Below are 21,544 nucleotides of genomic sequence, written 5' to 3' on the forward strand. Positions count from 1 at the left end.
CACAAGTGTAAATATTTTACATTTACGTTTTTTAAATGTATTCAAACACGTTTTTAAATCATTTCGTGTCATGGTTAATGGTGTTTGTCTTAGTGTTATTTCTGCTCCTTAGTTTCTTTTATCCTTGGGTCTTATGTGTTTTTGGCTTCTTGTCTAATTGTGGAGTCTCACGCTTGTTTTTGCTGTGCTCATTGTTCCTGATTAACCTCACCTGGTTCAGTTATGTCATTTAATTCACCTGTTCCCTGTTAGTTATCCTCAGTATATATACCCCTTGGTTTCTCTGGAATTGTTGCATACGTCTGTCTCCTGCCTCATCTGTCTGTGTTTGGGTCCTCACCTCAGCCACACCGTGACATCTCTGTGAACAGTGAGCTTTCTGAACATAAAAAAAACAAATTGGTCTGAATGGAAATATCAGTGTTTGTGTAGTTTATAATGAGTGAAAGTTCAAAATTATTTTGCATGTGCTTATAGTAGCCTACTCTCATTTATGCATTTGTGAATCATGAATTACACATTTGTAACTATTATACTCAATTCATTCCATAGTAGTATACAAGATACTATTTCCTCCCTACATAGGCTGCAACTCATGTGTTTGCTTTACCATTTATTAATTAAACCAATTATTTTATTAAAGGTAGCAATTAACTGGAGGCCTCTAAATGCCAGCAAATATCATTTAATATTGTATGTTCTGGTCTTGGTTCCAATGTTTATACAGTGATGCATTTCCATTTTATAGAATTTTTAAATAATTTGCTGATGTAAATGATTCCTGTGTCTGTGAATCTATCTGCTCATAGGCCGTCTCACAGGCGCTCATCACCTTCATGTTTTTAGCCTGTAAATCTGATGAGGAACATGAAGAGAAATTCACCTTTTTCCTTTTGATTTTTACAGACAGTAGAGCTGAGAGAAGGGGAAATGTGGTTTCCAGGGAGGAGACCTTGAGATGACACCTGTAGCTGTTTGTGTTGTGGTAAAGCTGGAGAGGAGACAGAAGCTTGTTGACGGAGGGAGGCGGGTGGATGAATCACTCGATTATACAAAGAAAATGAGAAGAGGGGCCAAAACACAGCCAGCTGCCTTGTGATCGTCCTTTTAATAACATGTAATCTTGTGGCAGGAGATTTGTGCCCGGATGAATGTGATTGATGACACATCACAAGAGCGAGGCAGACTGACCAAACACCTAAACACACAAATTATTAAAAAAGGAGGGGTCACCCTTTGGACCCTGGGAGGAAAGTGAATCACCTTTAGTTAAGATGATACCATTTTCCAACAGCAATTTATAGTCTATTGACTAGAGAAAGTGTCTTTTCAGATGTGCGGAAATTGTCTTACATTGCAGATGAGATCTGCTGCTTGACACCGGATTCAGGGGCCAGGCTGACAGCAAATATCACATTAGCTGCCAGGAGCTACACAGATGATATCAGACTGTTTCAGCTCTGGACAAACACAACCACATATCAAGCCATCTCCCAAACAACCTCAGTGCAGACACAGACGCACAGACGCAGAACAGACTGCTGAAGTACATGCAGCACGTCAGGAGGTGTTGGGGTGTAAAACATCTGAGTGCAAGAAAGTTAAATTCTTATGATAATTACAAACTGTTTTAGTTTCCTCTCACAAACAGACCTTAACCTGCCAGCTGAATTGCTCATGTTAAACCTCAACTATAGTTTAAAGTTTTAAAATTCGATGCTGCATTTCGCTGCACTTGATTAAACTTTCACATAAAACAGCATCCATCCATTTTTCACTGCTTATTTGAGGTTGGGTGGCAGAGACAGCGGTCAGTGAAAATGTTTTATTTTGTTTTGTGTGTCCCAACAGGTCTCTCTTGTTAATGAGACTGTGTGCTTCAGCGGGACAACCTGTATAAATAAAGGTTAAATAAAATAACTTTGATTCTGTTGCTGCTGATCCAGAAGTGTGTGTCCTCCATCATTTCTTGCAACACAATCCATGCTAAGCGGACGTTGTTTATTTATGAACTGTCAGGTTGGTCTGGAAACTACGGTCTTCATCACTGTTATGAACATAATTTCTACACAAAGGTGAAGTGTTGAGGGGATCCGGCTTAGTGGCCTCAGGACTGGGTCTCTGCTTTTTTGCAGATAGTGTAGTTGGTTCATCAACAAGTAATTTCCAACTCTTGCAGTCGAGTGTGAAGGGATTGGGATGAGAATGAGCAACTCTAAATCTAAAACCATAGTCCTCACCTGGAGGCTGGAGTGTCCTCTCTGGGTTGGGAATGAGGTCCTGTCCCAAGTGGAGGAGTTCCAGATCTCGGGGTCTTGTTCATGAGTGAGGGGAGAACGACAGGTGGATGGGTGCAATGATGCAGACTTGGTCTTGTGTTGAAGAAAGAGCTGAACCACAAGACAGAGGTCTCGATTTACCAGTCGATCTACATTCCTATCCTCACCTATGTGTACAAGCTGTGGGTAGTGACTGAGAGAACGAGATTGTGAAAACAAGTGGCCGAAATTAGTTTTCTCTGTAGGTATCTGGGCTCTCCTTTCAGAAATGGGGTGAAAAGCTTGGTCACCTGGTAAAGACACGTCTCCGGGCTGACTTTGGAATGTTTCTTGATCTTGAAGAAGTGGCAGGGAAAGGGATGTCTGGGCTTACCTGCTTAGGCTTAAGCCTGTGACCCTACCCTGGAAGGATGGATGGATGGATGGATAGATGGATGGATGAAAAAAAAGTATTGTCTTTTCCTTTTTTTTTTTTTTTAAAAAAAAGAATGAATATTATTTAAACTTTGTACTTTACACATTCATCATAAAGCACTCTGTTAGCAAGTCGTGATAATTTGCTCTTGGAAAACTGTTGACTACTGCCAAATCACATGGAAGAAATAAACTCATTGTAAAAGATATTTTTCTTTTAAAGACGAATTACAGAACTTTGGCATATTTTCAACAGCTAATTTGCCATCTATCTTGCATCCTACCTGTACTCTGAACTCTCTCCAGCCAGTAAAGTCAGTCTGATGTTGACTCTTGTCTTTTCTCTTGCTCTGTCCCTTTCTCTCCGTCTTTTCCTCTCTTTCAGCAGTTATGTCCTCTTATGTATCTTTGCTTGATCAGTCACAGTGTATGTTCAAACTGGCCTGTGTACTTGTATCCACTTGCTGATGTGTGACACGGTGCGTAAAGCAAAACTCAGCTGCAACATCAAGTGGCTTCCAGGAAACAAAAGTTGTGGAGTGTGCAATGACACTGCTGAGTAGCAATGTCTCTAGAAATTTACATAATGAAATTCACTGTGCCATCAAAGGAGTCACAAACGAGTTTTAAGGTTGGAAAGTTACATTGTGCATATCCTGCAAAACCTTTTAAAAACCTTGTATGAAATATAAAAACATAAGATTAAGTGGCATATATCAGCTTTAGACCTTTGAAATACATAATCCGTCATTTTATTGTGACTTTAGGGTTTTGCCGCTTCATAGTACTTTCTTTGTGCAACAAATTAGCAGAAGATGTGGAATCTATGTGTTGTCATGCTAATATTTTAAAATGCCAATGTTTTGCACTTGCCTTTATATTGACAACTTGACATTTTCTTGTTTTATATTAATATATACTGTGAACATTGTACATTCTTGTTTGCACTTCTTCATATTTTTATCCCCCAGCATAGATTTAGTTGACATTAGATCCATATTTCAGTTAATATCCTCCAGTGCTGTCATTGTGCTGGTGTTGTGGAATTTAAAAATGCTGGCAGCCTGTGAGATGTTGTGGGATGCTCCAGTATTGATCGTTTTGCACACACACACACACACACACACACACACACACACACACACACACACACACACACACACACACACACACACACACACACACACACACACACACACACACACAAGCCCCTCCTTCACATTCGCACAATCCTGATGATTAGATGAAGAGATCCGGCTTCTTGTAAGAGTTTACACTCAGGTGGCGTTCCTCATTACCTCTCAAACTGGGATTTTTTGATAGCAAGGGATCCTTCAGTTGCCACTCAAGTCTATCAATGTCAGCAGCAGGGCTCAGCCACACACCCATATATTTGGATTAAACAGTCAGAGTCATTACAGCCAATGTTATTGACCTTTTAAGATACAGCTTTAATAGCTTTTCTCTCTCCTCTCTGTCTGTCATGCTGTAAAGCGCCAGAGGTTGCTGGGCTGATGAAGTCCCCCTCAGGGTTTGCCTGGAATTGGAATCAAATACTTTAGATCCCCTCTTCCTCGGAGGTAATGCCGCTGGCTTTGCAGCACAGAAAGGAGAAATTAAAGGAAAAGCACACAATGAGAATGAGGAGCAGGCGATCAGGATTACCAGACAGGAAGCATTTTCCAAGAGACCAGCCAAGCAGACGAGGCTGAATGCAGAACTAACGTTACACTTTTCTCTCATAAAATTAAATAGGCATCATTCATTAACAGTTCCTACAAACAAAATCACACTTTTTACAAAGATTGAGAAAATCATCCTGAATTTGTCCTTACCTGTGAATATTTTACCCCTATGGACACTCAGGAGTACTTTTATACAGATTTAAGTGCTGACATGTTGTCAGCACTCAAAATGCACTCAACACATTGTCTGCTGCGTTCAGTTTATTAAAATATAAAAATAAAACGTTTTTGTCTGTAAAAATTAATTTAGGTAGATTCACAAGAAGATATTGGTGAATGAGGCCAAATGTACTTAGCGAAATGGCTACTGCTTCAGTAATAATAGTTTTTACGCTTTCTTTCGTAAGGCACAGAATGTGTAAATGAGTTCTGTACCATGGGTTGTTTTCAGGCAGGAAGTGGGAAAAGCTGCACAGTCTGGGTTGCAGCCTGCAGCCTAATGCGCTCTTCATAAAGCATTTTATGTCACTTCTGTAAATTATGGATCAGCTTAGCTGCATTGGAACCAGTTTTTTGTTTTCTTTATAGAAAACATTACTCAGACTCGTGCAACTTTGAGTATGAACCATCTCCAAATAACTGAGCCAGCACTTCTTCATAAACATGCCTCCTATCTGTGTCTTCCTCCATTTTGTCTTTACAGGAGTGAGTGGTGATGAAGAGGTGGGTTGTTTCATTGGTATAATTATAATACAACAAGAACTCTGTCTATATTAACTATTTTTTTAAACCCTATACCTTGTGTGAAACTACATAAATATAATTTAAACATCTGAGACATCGCTCCTTCTAATCTATACCTAAATATTTCATTAATAAGTTCAAGAGGTGGAACTTTTGAGAGTACCTTACACTTTTAGGGTGAGGGTTGCTGTGCTGAACATTCCTGATTTGATGAGCATTTCTATGTTTTTTTTTCTTCCTTCCTGTTGTCTTCACCTCATATGTAATACTGTAGCTAATAAAACCTGGTAACTGTTGTCATAGTTTCTACACACAGATTAGATTGGACATATTTCATTGCAGACCGGATGACCTCAAGATTTATCTCGGTAGCTTCATCATATTTACTAAGAAACATCTTTTTACATTTCAGGCTGAAACAGAATAAAAAAATAGCAATTGGAACTGTAAATCTTTTACCACTTTGTAATGTTTGGTGTTATTTTGTCCCGTTTTTCTTGCAAACATGTCTTCAGGTGTTCTAAAATTTTCCAGCATTTTCTGTTGGAGGCAGATCAAGACTGCAGGCAGGACAGATATGTGAACTTTTCAAAATGAATGCTTCCATCACAAGTAGAAATGAGCTTAGCCAAGAGCTCTGAAACAACTCTTAACATCACAGAACCTGGAATTTGGACATGCTGCTACAAACAGTACGGATGTGACTGTTGGTCCATTTCTTCCACCAAAAATCAGGAGTAATGATTGGTCTGACCACAATCCATGTTTCCACTGTGTGACGGTCCATCCCAGGTGGCTTTCAGACAGACACTGTGGAACTAAAGTGGCTGATTTCTGCATCCCTGTTGTCTGGTTTCCTGGACAGTGATGACCCATAACACTGTCCAGCAGCTCAAAGGTTGGACAATTAACACAATGTCCAAGTCCTCTTTAACCCCAGTCTTTTCACTTTTACAGTAGTAGTCAGTTTTCCACAGTAATCTCTTTTGGCCATCAGATTGCTTGAATAGTTTAATGATATTCTACACTATAGAAGGACAAACATGAAAATCCCTTCTAATCTTTCTTTCACAAGTTGGAGATCCCCTGTCTATCTTTGCTCCTCAAAGACTCTATCACTAAAAGCCATAAATTCACTACATTTCAGTTTCTTTTAAATTAGTTTTGGCCTTAATATAAAATCGATGCTAATTAATAAATTAGATGAAGTTAATAAGACACAATACAAATATTATACTCTCAGCAATAAAAAATAATGTTCTGATTTGTGGCTGTGTGATACATTCGCACAATACAAAGCCACACGTGAGGGATTTCAGACATTTAGAGAAGTAAATAATGTTAGTCTGGTAATGATTTGTTTGGACTCGTAGTCTCACAGAACAAAATAATTTTCTATAATATATATAAATCTATACAATTTGCATAATGAATCATATAATTATAATTGTACAAGTAGTTTAATTTTGAGGCTGACCTCATTTTTCATTCATAAAAATAAAGATTTTTTCAGAAAAGCAATAATGGAATATGTTTATGTAATAAGATGTTGAAGACTGATGTAGAGTTTGGTTGTCTCACTCAGACGATGTCGTTGTGTTTGGTTATTTATGTATCTGTGGAGCTGCAGAGTGAAGCAGTAAATTCAGTCTCTTTGTATTTGTCTCCAGGTGTGTTTGTGTGCCGGCCTCTGAGGTTAATATCCTGCTCTGTCTCTGCTCCTTTTTATCATCTCAGGTGTGTTTAAGTGCTGGCGTATGTGATGGAGAATGACTCTCATGTACTGACAACAGCCATTTGTAAATCACAGCGCTCGCTGGGTCGCAGCATAATCCCTCCTCTCACTTTATATAAGAGGAAGATAATGTGATAGAACTTTTCTAAACTCGTAACCTTTTATCACTGCAGCCTTGCTGCTCTCTCACCTGTCCAGATGGTTCTTATTGTTTTTGTGCTTGTACCTGCCCTCAGCAGCCGCTGGAGCCGTGTCCTCATATTCACTGTCTGCAGCCATCAGCCTTTTCCAATCTCACCATCAGGGAAGTCACAGCTCTTTGTACAAGTGCCTTCAGTAATTGAATTTGCTGCAGAAGTATCGGCCTAGAAAATTTCATTTTCGCTCCTGGCGAGTGTGTGTTGTACTGTATGTCTGAATGTGTGTATGTCGCGCTGGAGGCTCATCCCCTTCTTTCTAACCAATATATTCTCCCCTCCATTTTCCAGCCTCCATGCTCTCTCCATTTCGGACGCTGCTGTCCCTCTTCAGCCCACGCTGTCCCTCTTCTCATCCACCCACAACAATACACAGCACCACTGCTGTGGTGTTCACCAACCTGATGCTCAAATCTGCCTCACACTTTGTAAAACCTGCTGGTTTTCAGCCCCACACAGACTCAGAAAGTCCAGCAGAGGCTGTAATTGAGTGTGCAGACAGAATATTTGCTACAACATGAGGCTTTAATGCCACAAATGATGTTCTGCCCACTCTGAATGATGCTCACACTGGCCTGAATAACCTTTCTTTCTTTAGCAAACTCTAACCGGCAGAATCAAAACCAGCTTTTCGTTAAAGTGCTTCCAGGAACTTTAAGATGAGACACGTCCATCATAGGTTCAAATCATGTAAAAAATAAAGAAGAAAGGATGCAAAGTATGGAAGGGTGAAATACAGCATTAGTAGGGGTAGAAAACAACCTTTTTGACATCTTTTTTTTAATTGTTTACTAAGCTGCAATGTGAGAATGGAGATTATACAAATCTCAGTCTCATTATGTACAAAATATAAATGAATCTGAAATAACAATAAAACTGACAGGAAACAGGATTTGCTACCAAATTGTGTTGTTCGACACTGAGTTGTTGTGTCTGTTAAATTGCTGTTTATTTCCATTATATCTTTTTCAGGTGGTAAAATCTGAACCCAAAGCAACTCTATGAAAGCAGAACTTGTTTTGTAAAAAGCTGAACCATTTTTTTTCATTGTAATTAAAGATTTTATTACAGCAGTTTATTAGTGTAAAAAAAATATTGTGTTTCATATTTGGTCAATTTACCGCACTGAAATAATTTAAAGATTAAAAGAAATTAAGTATGCTGATTAAAAAAAAAAAGTTTCTGGCTGTTAAAGTTGGTGTAATTTAATTAATTTATTTGTTTAAAAGCTTTTGAAGAGTTGCCATATTTAGTGTGTTAGAACTTTATAGTGATTCTACTCTCCATTAAAAAAATATCAATAATTTATTATTCTTTTAATAAATTATAAATTCCACATAAGAACAAACGAATAATAATAATAATAATAATAATAATAATAATAATAATAATAATAATAATAATAATAATAATAATAATAACAAAGTCTAACACACAGGTTGAATTAATTCCCATTTTTGTAATAGTTAACTAAAGTGTTAAAACTTTTTTTTTAAATCCTGTGTCATTTTTTATGTCGAGTTGATGCGTTCTGCTGCAGTGAAATGTGAAAAGGACACTTCTCTCATCCTCTTATATTTCTAAGACCTGTATTTGTGCGATGCCGTTAAAGAGCAACATGTTCATGTGTTAAGGGTCCACACAGCAGGGGGCGCTGCAGTCAGATATTGACATCTTAAAGAGAACATTAAAAGTATCCGTCCCTGTAAGACTGATACTAGGGTTAAAAACCTGAATCCGCCCATCTGCCCTGATACTTCCAGTCCAAACCTCTGACCACCTCTGGTCTACACAGCCCTGCTGCAGACCCAGAAGGGGGGGAGGAGTCAGGGGGAGCACTCCAGGGTTTGTCACCGTGGCAATTTTCTCCTAAATACCTTCCACAAATAATGGTTTTCAGAATGAGCATTAACAGGGTTGATTACACGAAATGGCCCTTTTAATTTACAGCGTGCTTCTATTGATCACAGGAGTGCAGATTAAAGCGTTCAATGAAGCCAGTGATGAGGTATTAACCAGCTGGAGCCCCCCAGGGGCCTGGGAGGATCGGAGGAGGCTGGCCGAGGCTCTGCCTGTGTACAGTTATTCCCCTGTAATGAAGTGTCTCTATGCAGCAGCATGGAGCCCCGGCAGGAAAAATAGATTGAAGATGATGAGCTCTTCAAAGTCATTTCTTGCTCTCTCATTCCACCTCATGCCCGGCGCCTCCTGCCCCACCTTCCCCGTTCCTGAAAATGCCTCGGATTTACTTAGCCGGCCGGACCGATGCAATTTTTATGACCTTATTGCTTTTTTACCATGGTAATAGTTTTGAATCAATTTATCAATCTGCAGGAGCCATCAGGCATGTTGCCCTCAAAGATCAAGTCCAGGTCATTCCATCATTGCACTCCGGAGCACTGAGATGGAAAGACACCCCCCGTCTTCTCCCCCCCTCGAAGTACCCCATCACTGCCACCGGCCATATGAGAATGCTCCTCAAACAGCTTAGCAAACATGCTCTCACCAGTTTAACCCCTCATCCAGAGCCCCCACCATCATGCTGCCTTTAAAAGCAGACTGCAGGGATTTCTTATTATCTATCAGAGGGAAACAGAGATGCACCATAACAAAAAGATCCTCTCTGCTTTCACAAGTGTGTGTGTGTGTGTGTGTGTGTGTGTGCACCAAGCCAGAAGCTCCCTTAATTCTGCTGTGGCATGAATGTGCTCCCCTAATCAAATGCTGCCGGTTTAAATAAATTCACATAAATCTGGAGAAATGCTCATCCCAGTTGGTTTTCTGTTTTCTGGATTGATTTAACTCGTTTTCAGATCAATAACAGATTGAAAAGGACCATTTATTCTGGGGATTAATATGTTTAAATGAGCGTTACGGCTCTACTGTCCTTTGTTCGGCTTCAGCAAATGTCAATTAATGTTCCATATCCTCGGTGAGATCAGGCCTGAGAGCTTTCATTCAATTAGGCTGAATTATCTGAGGCTCTGTCTACTGTGTGCCACATAATGCTACATCAGTAATGTGATAATGGCAGCAGGCTTTGTTTCTCATAACTGCACAGCTAAAGATGCCTGCAGACAAACACAACTAATCTGTTCTTAAAATTTTCAGACTCTAGAGAAAAATTTGTATCTGTCAGAGAGACCAGACCAGATCTCCCATCCTGAGCAGTGCATCCAAGACACTGCCCTGAACTGGTTTAATGCAGTTACCTATCTAAATAACAGATTTTTTCCCCTCTTCAGCCCCTTTGATCTGTGGTGTACCCCAAGGATAAATATTGGCACCTCTGTTATTTTAACACTACATGCTCACTTGAGTCAATTTAAAAAAGCTATAATATTGGCAATTACTTTTAATTCATTCAGATTTATGGACACAGATTTACCTACTGTTAATGCAGGGCTCCAGACTAACATTTTCATTGGTTGCACTGGTGCACCAGCATTTTTAATTTCGGTGCAAATTAAAAATTAAGACAAGGAAAAAAAAGTAAGTTCTGGGTTAAGACAAGCACAAGTCCAAGGTCAAGGCCAGGGAGTCCAGAGTTAAGATTGGTAAGTAGAAAGTCAAGCCAAAGGCTCAAGGCTCATTTACATCCGTAAATAGGTACGTCAGCTTCAAACATCACTGCTCTCATACTTCCAAGTGTCCTTTACCTTGCCATAGTTGTCAAACAAAATATCCACTAGAGGGTAGTGCAGAGTTCACCTTCGAGTAACAACATGAGTTTCAGTCATAGACTGTATATAAAAGATGGATGGAGCCTCCGTGACGTCACCTGTAGGTTTCTGAAGAGCTGAATTGAAGCCCATTGGGCGGTTCCCACCGTCGCCATTTTGGCAGCGTGACACGTGTCGTTATTCCCGGAAAATCCCAAAATGGGGAAAGAGGTGGAGCTGAGAGGGGGACTGTGGAGGTGGGGGTGGATGATTGACACCCATCAAACTCCGAGCTACCTGTAACTAAGAGCTAACCTGGAGCTAACGGTAGCTAACCAGCTAATGGAGGATACTGGCTACCTGTCAATCAATAGGGCACGCCCCTAATTATGTCAAATTTTAAGATTAAATAACACCCAAACGGATGCGTTAGAAAAAAAATCACCCCCTCACAGTTGTCAAGAAGGTAAACCATACTTATAATCCTAAAATGTCTTTTTGTACCAGGCTTTAAACATGTTTATTTCTGCTGTGAAGTTGGTCTTTGTAACATGGGAGTCTGTGGGGATTCACTCTGTTTTGGAGCCAGTCCCTAGCGGACGATTTTTGCGCTTCCACATAGGCTTCACTTTTTACCTGCGGAAGTTGCAGTCAGTAGCAAACATGGTGACGGTGGAGGAGATCATGATAATAGATCTCTGAGAAAGAGATGAAAAGAGGTAGTGGTTTGTGCAGCTGTTGTGAGTTCTTCTTTGTTCCTTTCACTGGTTGTACGTCAGCTATACTGCACAGCACTGCCCCCATGGTTTCCTGTGCTGTTCGTTTCTTATGTTGGACCTCACATCTGTAAACTCTTTAAAGACTGACCAAATTTTGCACATAAGTATGCAGAAGATGAATGAAATGCTCCGTATCCCTCTTTAGAGTAGAGCATGAATGGGCCTTCAGCCCAAAATCAAGACCAAAGTCAAACTTAGCAGTTTATATTGGCATGTCTGGCAAGACCAAGTCTCTTGTCGAGTAGCAAATCCTAAATTAAGATTAACAAATCCCAAACAAAGACCAGCAAGTCTTAGGACAAGAACCCTATTTTTACAATCAAGACTAACAATTACCAGTTTAAAGCTAGAAGTTTAGCATGTCTGAAGACTGCAAGACCAACAAGACTCAACCTGCATCAACAGCCAATCCTAAATCCAAACCAAAACTATCTGACCGTAGCTGACACAATCTGCCACCTTTAGATAAATGTGGACATCAGATGTGGCTTAAAGCAAAATGATCACCTCTTTTCAGGTTTATTTTTGAGTTTTGGTAAAAGATCCTGATCCTGGACTGATCGCAGTTCTTCATGCTCATCTTTCTTTGCTATGTAGCCTCGTGCTGCTTGTTTGTCTCCGCCCAGCTGTGCATCTTGGTACTTGTTCAGCTCAGCGTTATGTCAACTCTCCAGGCGATGCTTCCTGCAGAAGACCTTGTCCCACAGTTTTTTTTTTTTCTGGAAGATTTCCATTCTGGGTGGGCTATTCCCACACGAGTTCTGGTCCAGTACCAGGGGTGGAAGGCTATAGTAACAGAGGTAGATGACCACTTATACAATTACTTTAAAACATTTTGTCATAATCATTAGCAGTGTGTTTATTTTGCTGCATGTTGCTATTGTTCATGACTTCAGTTGGAGAGTCTGTCTCCATAGGTGTGTGCAGATGTGTCTTCTATGTATCCAAGCAAAAAGAGGCAGCAGATGGTTTTCACAGGAAGCTAAATATAGAGCCTTCTGTGTGGAGCCTGTGTTCAGCCTGTGCGGTGGATGGCCTCCCACCACTTCAGAGAAATCCACTCTAACACAAACACACTTTTACTGACAATGAGTGTGTTTTCAGCCTGGCTCTGCAGGGGTCTTCACTGAAACGTTTCAACAACTACTGAATAGATTTATGAGATTCTGCACAAACATTCACAATCCTAAAAGTCCTGTAAACTTTGGTGATAACTGTTAAATATTCAAATTAAGTTGAAATGAAACACATTATTATTTTGAAAAGAACTTCTTTCTGCAGTAAACCCCCTGGCGGTGGAAGCTGCTAAAAATCATTTGAATACATGTAAACAGGGCTGTAAATTACCATGTGTTTTAAAATTAATTTTTAAAATAAAATTTACTGCATAGCAATGCTATCAGGGAAAATTTTGTCCTGTAGTGCTATCACTACATTTCCTATGAACACTGTTCCATGATATATCACTTACTTTAGCGTGGGTGGTGTCATTTACGTTGTACTGCTTGCCCGTGCAACAAAGTGCAGCTGAATGAGGAACGAAATTTAACAAAGTAGATTCAAGATTCAAAGTGTTTATTGTCATTTGCCTGGTAAGGAAACAAGTTTCCCATAACAATGAAATTCTTACTTTGCTGTCTACAGTGAATGCCACAAAAGATTATAAAATAGAAGGAAACAACTTAAAAACTAGATAGGAGACAACAATAAAGATAAGATAAAAAATAAAAAACTGTGTAAATAATCTATGGACATAAAAGTTCAGTGTGCTACATAAATTGTTGTGCCACATTCAACAATGAATGATCAGCTGAGCAAAAAAACTGTCATTAAGGTAGACGGGAAGATGCATGTGCAATATCTATTATAAGTAACAAGACACATAAACCAGTAAAGTCAGTGTGCAGGGTACAGGCCGTTGTTACAGAATCCTATCAGCTGTTAAGGAGTATGATGGCTGAGGGAAAGAAAGAGTTTCTGATTCTGGTTGTCCTGCATTTCAGACTCCTGTATCTCCTGCCTAAGAGGAGGAGAGTGAACAGTCCATGTTGGGGGTGGGTGGGGTCTTTGATGATGGAGGCAGCTCTCCTGTGAGCTCTGTGCTGGTAGATGCTCTGGAGAGAGGGGAGCGGAATCCTGGTGATCTTGGATGCTGTCTTCACCACTCTCTGCAGGTGTTTGCCTTGCATTTTGGAGCTTCTGTACCACACAGTGATGCTCCTCAGGAAGAACAGCCACTGCTGAGCTCTCTTCACCAGCTGTGTGGTGTTGAATGTCCAGGTGAGGTCCTCACTGATGTGGACCCCCAGATATTTCCACTTCCACTTCTGGGTAAGCAGTGGCTGGTGAGGGTTCCTCTCTTTCCTCATGTCCACTATCATCTTGTGGTCTTGTCCGTGTTGAGGGTGAGGTTGTTGTCCTCACACTCTGTCACCAGAGAGGCCACCTCTCTCCTGTAGGCTGCTTCATCCCGCCAGTGTTGGGTCCTATCACAGCAGTGATGTCCGCAAACTTCCGAATGGTGTTTTCCTTGTGGGAGGCTATGGGTGACCAGGGTGTAGAGGATGGGACTGAGGACACATCCCTGTGGTGTGCCAGTGTTAGTGATGATGCTGGCTGAAGTAAATGATGTGTAGAAACCCAGAAAGAAAAGAAATATCTTAAAGAATCATAAACAATACAGATGATTATAGGAATAATAGTATAAACAGGTCCATAAGTGTGCAGTAAAATAATTTACTGCTTATATTTGCTCATTGAAGAGTCTGATTGCTTTGGAAATGAATGAGTGATGGAACAACTTCTTTTTACACTGTGGGTATCTTGAGTCTTCTGTTGAAGTGACTGCAAGCTCCCACATGTGATACAGAGGCTGACAGATGTAGAGTTTGATGGCTGTCAGCTTATGCAACATCTTCTTCTCAGGGACCTATTAGAGCAAAGAGCAACATGTCACCATTAAAGAAAGTTAGACACGTTTTAAACCTGCTCCCTCACCCAAAATATTTCTCCATTCTATCTGAAAACATCAGTTTTGGTCCCGAATATCAGACCCTATTGTTATTTTTACCATCCCACTTTTTTCTTCATATAATTAATGTTGACTTAAACTGCACTTTAAGACTTTAAGACATTTGATGGTCATATTTTCAATTTAAGCTACCACGACACTGTTATGTTTGCAAAAGTTTTATTAAATAAAGGTTTGTAAAGGTTTCAGAATGGAAGTACAATTTATGATACAATTTTAGGCCCAAAATAGCAACTGGAGAAGTTTCAAAACTCTACAAATCTTTTGAGTTTTTCAGAAACTAACGTGCTGCATTTAATTATAAATCTGGAGGGGAAATGACTGTTGCCTAGGCAACAATAGCCCATGCCTGTGGACATTTTTTGTTACTCATTGTCCTTGTTAATATTAGATGACCATCAGTATTCCTAGTCCTAATTTGCAGTCAAACACTTCTATTTTTCAGCCAATGCAGTATTTCAAAGAGCGCTGCCCTTGTACAGGGCGACCTGGTGTTTGATATGGACCTGAAGGAGGCTCAGTATCAAAGGTTGCTTCATATGATCCTCATTAGCTCGCACAGCTGAATTCATCTGCTTCCAGTAACCCCAGCCTGGTGCGTCTTCTGTATTCATTCCCTCCTAATATATTGAAATACTATGCAACACTTAGGTAACAGATGAGCACAATCACAGTGGGGGCGTATGATTGATTATTTGATGACACATTGTGGTGGTTTTTAACTCATCCTTTCCAGGCTGTGTGTAGATATTGGACACGGAGCACAGTAATGGGTTCACAAGGCCACATGTGATGAATATTTAAAGTGTAACTTACATGTAACTGTGTCAAGGGCACTGACTAAATTATTAGTTTAGAAGGAGAAGGGACAATGAGTCCATAAACAAAGCATTTTTCTTTGTCAGACTTCTTTTAATAATGATTGTGACTATAAATAACTTGAAGTAAACATAGACAACACACACTCTTCTGCAGGTGTATATAATATACAAAAGGTAGTGTAGAAACCTGAGGGTCAGCACTCCAGCAAGAGGTTCCATGAAATCTGGGAAGTTGTGAGATGATTAACAAGGTGAAAGATAAACATCAAATGTCTGCTACATTCAATCGTGAATTTTTGCAGGTTTTTTTTTATATATATTTGCCTTCAGGTGTCACAAATATATTCAATCAAATCAAGCTTCTAAAAACAAGCAACAAAAACACTAATTACACTGGAGGACATGATAGCTGCTGAATCAGAGCAACTCTTTTCAAGTTTAGAGTTCATAACCTTAAAAGGTTCATTAGTAAGGAACACAAATCCAATGATTCCAAGTTTCTGGAAACTAAACTCAAATGGTGAAGGATGCCTGTTACTGCTTTACACACATCTTCACAAATAGTGCACGTTAAAGCAAAAAACTTTATCTGAACAAACTCGAATCAAAGAACGTTTCATCTTGTTTTTGAGAAATAAAATAATCAAAATAGCTGAAATCATCCAAATCAAAACAGCCGGTCTCCACGGCAGACTGCACTCAGATAAGCAGTAGATGTGATGCACAACCATTATCACTGTGTTTCAAAGCTGGGTTTTTATGAAATATTAAATTTCGAATAACCTGTCACTCTGGTTCTCTATGCTGTAAAAACAGCAGGGGTGGAGCCAAAAGGTGGCCATGGTTACCACATGTAATAACAGAACTTAACATAGACTGTTAAAACTCTTTCACACAAAATGAATGTAAGATAAATGGCTTTAAGTTCAAAAGGAAAAAACAAACAAAAATGAAAACAAAATCCCACCATCCCCAGCTCTAACCACCCCCCGCCCCCCAAGGCCAGTTCAGCTAGGGATTGAGATCAGAATTAAATCTAACAGACAAAACCTCCATAACAGGGACTATAGACCTGTGGAACTAAATAAATATGGTTGATTTTCAGGGAGGAAAAGATTTGCAAATTTATTTGGCACAAAATTCCTAAACAGGAAGCAATATATTTACTTTAAAGACATATTAAAATAGGACAGAAATCAGTTTTTAAAATAGTAATAATGTCATGAGTCTGGCTTTGTTCCTTTGTTTTCTTTGATTCTTTCTTGTTTTAGGTCTTGTCATGCTTTTGGTTTATGCGTTTTCTGCTTGTTAGTGCATCTGGTCTGATAATTCATTCTCATCACCTGTGTCTAGTTTGTCCCTCTCTCTATTTAAGTCCTTGGTTTTCAGTTTCTTCTTGTGAGTTCAGTGTTTGCTGTTGCTTTCTGTTGTTCCTGAGTTTTTTGGCATGAAAACTTTAAACCTGCACTGGTCTGCCTTGTCTACCTACATTTGGGTCTTCATGTCCACTGCTCTCGTGACAAAAAATAAATCAATGAAGTTTGTTTAGAGATTGATCAACAAGTTGAATGAAAATAAACTTATTTACCAAGAAATTAAACCAGTTATAATTTATTGATAAAGAGACAACTTAACCAACATAGCTGATCAATAAATGTCAGTAGTTATTTATGTACTTATGACCTAACATAAAAAAAAAAGTCAAAGTTCTCGCTTACGCAATTTTGAAACTGTTGAAGCTTGAGTTGCTTTAGGCAGAGAAACGATTGGCTTTTCTTGTGGCCATGTCCTGAAGCTGAACCTTGACACCTCACTGTGACTGTTCTCCATTTTCTCTGGAAGTGATCAGTTTTACGACCAGATGTTGCATGTGGAAGTTTTCCTTGTGAGCTAGTTGGTATGGCGACATCCTCATCCTCAACATTCAGACAAAAGTCTGAATGAAAAGTCTGCCGGAGTAATTTTAATGCATGAAGCTTAACAAGTTTTCTGTTTGTGCTAACAATCAAACCAAAAATGCTGGATTTTTCTTAGTTTATTTTCCCTCCCATTCTCAGTCCCAGACCCTATAGCTCCAAGAACATCAAAAAGAAAGTTAAACAGCTCTTAACTGCAAACTAAGGGAGATACGCTGCACTTTATAGGTGCTCTCAGTTGTACTTTTGCAGCAACATGGTATGTGACAGGCTGAGTTAGACCTTTTGCAAAAATACCTGATTTTTAATTGATCCAGACATAACTTCTTTTTATGGGATTACAAGTTAAAAGGTAGGGTTGCACGTCTGTATGCAACAGTCTGGAGCTCTTTTAATTGAATGTCATGGCCGTAAATAGGAATAATGAGCGGATGAGGTCTTTGGGATCACAACAGCCAATAAGAAGACAGCTTCCAGAGTCCTCCTGCTGATCTGACCTACAACATTCCCAGAAATAGGCTCAGTATTCTGACCAATATCAGACTAATCCTCCCTCCATCTCCCTGCTGCTGGAGGTCAGCCTTAAAAAAAGCATTAAGCAAACAGCTAATGGAATTAAAGCTATAATAATATAGGGATATAGTGAGACAATTCTATTAACAAGATATAAATCATGTTGAGTGTGAGGTAAGTGTTTTTTAATTGATTGATGGAAACAGCGATCCATAGGTTTTCTGGAGACTAACAGCCATTTACCGTCTCCCACAGAGTAAAAGAGGCAAAAAGGGAGAGATAAGAAAATTACTCTGGGCCATGGAATAAATTATTCAGAAAAGATAATCATTTTGTGCTGACATTACTAATGTGAAGAAGCATTTAATCTCCCTCCAGGGGGACAAGCAAGTCGGGTGAAACCTTTTTATAAAGATTAAAACTGCAGCCAGAATGCTGCGCTCTCATTAGCCACACCACTGTCCTCTAATCAAGGAGAGGGAGGTTCTGCAGATGGTTCAAAGAAAGTTTACCCACAAACACATGCAGCACATACAACGGTCAACGGCATGCATGAACTCACATTATGCATGTTCACTGTACATGCACCACATAGCGGAGTAAACAGTAATTTATTTAGGTTGAGAAAATAAAAATTTCCCAAAAAACTCAAAGTCAAACAGGTTTCCCATATTCTTCATTAAGAAAAATGTTGGTTAATTTATTCATTCTAATTTTTTGTCAAAACAAACAAAAACACTTGAGCTTTGTTAGGATACAAAACAAAATCCAGACTAACAGGAAACATCAGCCTCACAGAGAGATACAATTATGTGTAATTAACAATTTATAATAAATACAACAAGAAATAAAAAAGGAAAATTAGTCTGAAATTACAAAACAAACAGTAAGAAGGCTGGTTAGACTGTTCCAGTTCCTATGAAAGCCCAGTGGAGTTATATTTTCCTCTGCATATTCACACATTTCATGCACCAACAACAGCTCCAACTGGTCGGCTCCAGTCGTCTGATCAGGTACCTCCCAACATACTCCATCTCATTACAAGACATATAACATTAAAAAAGAACTTAATTATCAAATGTAAAGTCAGTTTCATCCACAAACTGTAAATAAAAGATGGACACAGTCATTTGCTCGCAAAACTGGACAGCAGACTGAGTCACACCCCCGGGAATTAGATATAGCTGATAAATAAGCAATTCCTTGAAAATGTATTATTTCCTTTCCTTAGTGTATCTTTAAGTGTACTTGGAAGGAAGACTGAGTAAAATACATATTTCTTTGTGAAATGACGTGATGTCTCATACATGAGACACCTGGTACCAACGGGTTAATCAAACACATGTTCTTTAATGTTAATAAAATGTACTTTTTCTTTAAAAACATGTTCTTTGTTTCAGATTGGCTGAATAAAATATTATTCCTGTAATATGCATTTACATATAAAACCATTTCCTAGGCATTTTGTACTAAATTAAATATCTTTTAATGTATACCTAACAATTACAAAAAAATTAAAAAAGCAGGAAATCTATTTATTTGAGTAGGCTATTTTATTTCCTTCACTGTAATGTGGTTTGACTGTTTCCACTGGATCGACCCTCGTCATGGATCCACTTCCTGTTGTAGCATCATGTACAAACATCAAAGTGTCAAACGCCTGCAGGTGAATTAATAGCTGAAAGAGGAGAGGACAGATAAAGAGAGAAGAGTGATGCTCAGATGAGCCAGTGTGACAAATTATGAGAGTTACAAACAGGAAGTTACAGGAGCATGCTGCAGGTGGCCGTCGCTATCTCCCCTTGTGTTTATTACCGCCGCCCTCTTGTTGTGCTCCGGCGGTGCTGACAGTGATCGACAGCTCCTATTAAGACCCTCTCTGCCCGGCAGCTGGCAGGAGCAGATACATTAAATACAACTGTTATTACTTTTCATTGGCTCGGCTGTAAAATATGACCACTAAATAGCTGTTGCCATCAGAAGCAGTTTGATACAAGATTTTAATTTGAGAGACGGCTCCATAACACGGCTGCTATTGACACCAGGCTTTGTGTGGGGACTGTAATGATGGTGTACATGTGTGGGTATTGATGCTCTGTCTCCTGTGGGCTTTGTCTGCCTGTTATATATGACTGGGATGCTATCAGAACTGCTTCCTCCCCACCTGATTCACAGAGCATGTCTGCTTATCACAGCATGTGTCAGTGTTCCCACTAATTATACAGCATTTATTCTCACAATACCCATTATCCTCTCTAATTCAGCCCTTTCTTCCCTGATATTATTTTCACATGACGTCACATCTGCCTCAGTTATTCTGAAAATGTATTGGTGATTTTAATTCATTGCATGAGAGGTGAATGTTACTGATGCTATACAGGCCTTACGTTTGCAGGTCTTTTTGGGGTTCACCATTGTGAATTGTGCATCAAATCATGATTACTTCAGGGTTCCCTGTGAAGTCATTGCACTGGGATCAGAAGAAGCTGAGTTTGCTGTGAAAAAAAAAAATCTGAGAACAGTTGAGCCAAAATCTAACTTGAGTTAATGTTTTTTTTTCATTGACAAGGATGTCCAAGTAATCTTTATGATAAGGAGGACATAGATTGGGCTCCTACGACCAATCTGGGTCATTATAGATTGAAGCGTTAACATAGAACACATGTAGCAGCAACACAAGAATAATGTCAAAATGTGTACTTCCAGGAGCAGAAGCAATGCAGGATTTGTCCTGAAGGATCTTAATACCAACTGCGTTCACTCATCCATACCTGAAGAAGCTAAAGTTTTTATACTTTCATCTTCTCTTCATTGGCTCCCTGTTAAATCTAGGATAGAATTTAAAATTCTTCTCCTCACATCTAAAGCTCTCCATGACCAGGCTCCGCTGTATGTCAAAGATCTCATAGCTCTATATATTCCTAACAGATCACTTTGCTCTGTTTAAGATCAGGCTTAAAACCTTCCTTTTTGATAAATCCTATTGTTAGGGGTGGTTTAGCTATCTATTAGTTATGCTGCTTTAGGCTTAGACTGCTGAGTGACATCCCATGATGCACTGAGCTCTTCCTTTTAATCTCTCTGCTCTTTATTTTCCATATATAAACTTATGACAGTGTTGGCATCATTAGCTTGTATTTCGTCTCTCTCAGCAGGTCTTCCAGGCTGCAGGTTGCAGAGCTGATGGTTTCTGTTTGCTGTCCTCTCCAACCCAACAAGTTGAGGCAGATGGTTGCCCTCCCTGAGCCGGTTTCTGACCCAGGTTTGTCCTTCCTGTTGAAAAGGTTTTTTTTTTTCCTTTTCACTGCTGCCCGCTGCCCCGTACATGCTCAGGCAATGTGTCTCATTACATCAAAGTCAAGATTCGATGCAATCCATTGGTTTCCTTAGCTAGGCTATTATTTTTATGAATTGGCTTGTATGAATAGTGATTGGATGACAATGATTTAGCTCGAATTGATTTATCTACAAAGTGCCCTGAGATGATGTCGTTGTGAAACAAATAAAGCTGAAAACATTGTCAAAATATCCAAAAATGGTTTTATAAAGAGGAACCACAGCTTCTTGAGGGTGATGGGAACTCAGTCTTTTCTTTGTCCAGAATCAGAACTCATCACAAGTCATTTGACAGGTAAGATTTATGCACCAAGCTGAAAAACAAGAGTGCATGACTTGCTCCCAGTACTTAAACTTGCCTACATGACATTTAAACCATTTGTTTATATTCTTTTTTTCTTGTTTATTAGTTTTTCTTGACACATTTCTCAA

The 21,544-nt window shown here is 39.3% G+C and overlaps 1 long non-coding RNA gene across 1 annotated transcript; it reads left to right on the forward strand.

Annotated features, from left to right (window-relative positions):
• Positions 1-757: 757 nt before the first annotated feature.
• Positions 758-21,212, forward strand: LOC121629636. Its single transcript, XR_006008396.1, has 3 exons — positions 758-770; positions 1,317-1,321; positions 21,134-21,212. It is a non-coding gene; the product is annotated as an uncharacterized LOC121629636 (long non-coding RNA).
• Positions 21,213-21,544: the final 332 nt, after the last annotated feature.

Source organism: Melanotaenia boesemani, chromosome 19 (genome assembly GCF_017639745.1).
Source record: "Melanotaenia boesemani isolate fMelBoe1 chromosome 19, fMelBoe1.pri, whole genome shotgun sequence".
NCBI classification, from domain to species: Eukaryota; Metazoa; Chordata; class Actinopteri; order Atheriniformes; family Melanotaeniidae; genus Melanotaenia; species Melanotaenia boesemani.